This window comes from Marmota monax, unplaced genomic scaffold (genome assembly GCF_021218885.2).
Source record: "Marmota monax isolate L192 unplaced genomic scaffold, Marmota_monax_Labrador192_F-V1.1 WCK01_AAM20220418_F8-fsc00525, whole genome shotgun sequence".
NCBI lineage: Eukaryota > Metazoa > Chordata > Mammalia > Rodentia > Sciuridae > Marmota > Marmota monax.
The window spans coordinates 3,612-7,222 of record NW_026693628.1 but is presented as its reverse complement, the minus strand read 5'-3'; positions in this window follow the sequence as shown (position 1 = coordinate 7,222).

Here is a 3,611-nt window from a genome sequence, read left to right as displayed (position 1 = left end):
GTCTCAAAACAACCCAGGAAAGTTTCAGAAAATTTAACAATATATCAATAGAAATTATCTAGGCTAAAATACAAAGAAAAAAAGAAGAATGAAGGTTATTGGGGGGGATAACAGAGCATCCAGGAGTTGTGAGATAATACCAAAAGTTCTAGTATATGTATAATTTTGGAATTCCAGAAGAAAAAGAGGAAGAACAGGACAAAAGAAACATCCAAAGAAATAAGAGCCATGAGTTTCACAAAATCAATGACAGGTACTACACCTCAGATCCAAGCAGCTCAGACAACACTAAACAGGAATTAATACCAAACATATACATACACACGCACACCTATCCATTTCATATTCAGACTATCAAAAACAAAACAAAAATAGGAAATCCTGAAGGCAGTCGGGAAAAAGAGGAAAAATTTCTTTTAGGAGACTATTTTCCACAGGTCTTTCAAAATCAGGCACTGATGCTCATTGTTCCGGACTATCTTTTCAAAAATGTTTGTGTATAAAATGGCCTTAAAAGGTAGAAATAGTGTCTCTTTTCAGAGCAAATAGTGGGTTTGCTATTTATCTTAGAAGACAGTGTCTCTCAACAACAAAGCGCAGATCTGATCACTGCTCATTTTAAAAATTTGAGTGTTCTAAGGTCAGAGTCCCCCTCCTATAATATGATCCATCTGGGTATATCGCACTACCCTTGTAAGAGGTGTGGGGAAGAGCAATGAAGGCTGGTGCTCCTTGCTGTGCCATGAGAAACAAAGTTATTTATTTCTGACTTTGGAGTCTTGGTTTTTGACAGCTTCTATAAAACTGTGGTAGGCTAAATTTTTCAATTGCCAGGATAAGAAAATCTCAGAGTCTTTATAATTTTTATTAATTATATAAAGAGGAACAAGGAAAGATTACTTAAGCAGACTTCTCATCAGAACTCATGCAAAACAGGATGTCATGAGGCAATATCTTTTTAAAAAGTGCTGGAAGAAAAGACTGTCAACCTCATGTTCTATTCCCTGAAAAACTATCTTTACAAAAAAAAAATGAAAGGCAATGAAGACATTCTCAGACATATAACAACTGAAAAAATTCATTGCCTATAGACCTATAGTGCAAGAATATTCCATAAAGAAGGTATATGCTACCACATAGAAACATGGACTTATGGAAAGCAATGAAAAGTATTTGAAATAGAATAAAGCATTGAATCCCCAGGATACCAATGCTTACCCCAATAATCCCTAAAATTTTCATTTCATTTTGGACACTAGATAGAGTCACCCCCTTAAGTGGTATGAGTAAAGAGAATAAGCTATACCACCAGGTTGGGAAATCAAGAATGGGTGCACTAATCATATTGAGACCAACTGCATCATGCAGTTCTAAATGCCTTGACAATCACACAAAGAATAGTCAAAGGTGAAGTAATTCAAATCTGGAGATATTGATGAATATATCCATTTTTAGGACTACCACTCCTGCAAAAGGGATCCAGACTCTACCTAAAGATTTGAGCATTAGAACAAATGATGTAAGAGAAAAATGGGAAGGGAAAGAATGCTACGGGAGGGGTAATTCTTTGAAGAACCTCAAATGCTTTACAGAAACAAATAGACTCTTCAATAAAGGCATTTTCCTTTGTTAATTTTATAGGTGGAAGCAAGCTTGAGAGTTTTATATACTCATTTGGATTCTATACCATTTGAGCTATGATGATATCTAGTAAGCTGGATCAGATAGAATGCTATAATTATTGCTCATCAATATTCACTTCTCCTCCTCCTGTATGGATAACAATGGTACTTCCCAGAACCTGGGCAAGGCCATATGATAATTTCTGGCCAATGAAATGGAAACAAAAGTGGTACATGTTACTTTCAGCCTAAAGCCATGAAAGGCCTCTTCACAACACTTTGGCCTCTCTTTTCATCCAAGAATATGGATCCATCGGGGGAAAGAGGGCGAGAGGTAAAGGGAAGGTATTGAAGAATGAGACTGATCAAATTATAGGCATGTACATGTATGGCATAATGAATCCCACCATTATGAATAATCATAACATGCCAATAAAAAATTAAGAATAAAGAATTCAATGTATATGTTTAAAAAATACAGGCCTTTTATGAAGTTAATAGACTGACAATAAATATCAAAGCAATCTGAATTGCTGTATCATTGCTTGGAGGACAACTACCTTGGAAGTTGAACAAGACCCAAAACCAAGAAGACTTCATTAGAAAAAAAATTTTTTTGCATGAAATCACTGAAAAAAAAAATTTAACACAATAAATGAAACTTTCCGAAGTTTTCTTTTACCCAAAATGCTTTCCTCATCTTCAGGATATTTTTTTTAACTTCTATTTTTATTTATTTAGTTTTATGTGGTGCTGAGGATCGAACTCAGTGCTTCACATGTGCTAGGCAAGCATTCTACCACTGAGCCACAACCCCAGCCCCAGAATATCTTTTTAAAGACAAAAGGAAAGTCAATTAGAAGGCAAGATAGTTTAAAAAAAAAAAAACTTAGAAGAAAAATATTTACAAATTCCTGCTCCATTTGTTACTTTTAAGATGTCAGCAAGCATGAGGCCACTTGGGTTCTGACCATGTCCATGAACATAGCTATGATACACCAGGGCCAACCTGCATAATCTCACTTGTTTTCCCGTCTCAGAACAACACAATACTAAAAAGCAAAGTCCCTAATGTGTTGAAAATCTCTCCATTTCACAATCAGTTGAAAATGTTGTGGGCTCACAGCCAGAAAACATTCTTATGCTGGATCTTTTTTTCAGCACCCTAAATTAACCAGCTGGAATTCCCTTTTAAGTGCCAACCTACTCAGCCTTTCAGAACGTAGAGATTTTCTTTTAATGGGAGATCTGCCTCTCATCATAGAGATGGAATAGCACATTCTTGACTTCTCTCAAAAATCAAACTTTCTTGATACAATAAGCTCTGAGAAGGGTAAAGACAGATCCCAGAGTACTTATTTCAGACCGGATATATAGACACTGCACATAGACCAAAGTAGACTGTTGGAAGACCAGTTGTCACAGAACCTCAGCAGTCACAGTCCAGGCCTGCCTTGCACAAAATAAGTCAATAGAAAAAGAGAGCTGCTGTAAATGAATAATTGAGCTCATCAAATCTATTGATTAAAAAAATGACTTCCATGGCACAGAAACCAAAGCTTTGCCACAATGTTTCAATATATGAAGCCTGGCATGTTCTTCCATTGTTTCTTCAAGTCTTATTTGGGAAAACTATAAAGTCCTAATCGAAGATCATCTTAATCCTGAAAAACCCAAAATTAAAAAAGCAAGTCAAAAGTAAAATAATTTAAAACTAATAATATAAAATATTTGCAAAAATATTAAGTGATTGAAAGAGGCTGTTTATATGTATATATTGCATATCTATCCTATGTCAGGCCCTGAACTGACCTAACTTATGCAGTGGATGATATTTTTAAATACCAGTATTTTTTACTCTCTGCATTTCCCCCCTTTTCCAAGTGTAATGAAGTGAGCTCTCCTGCAAAACAGGCCCTGGAATCAGAGAGCTATGGTTCACTGCAGTTACACCCTCCCTCACCAGCTGTGTGACCTCAACAAGGTCAT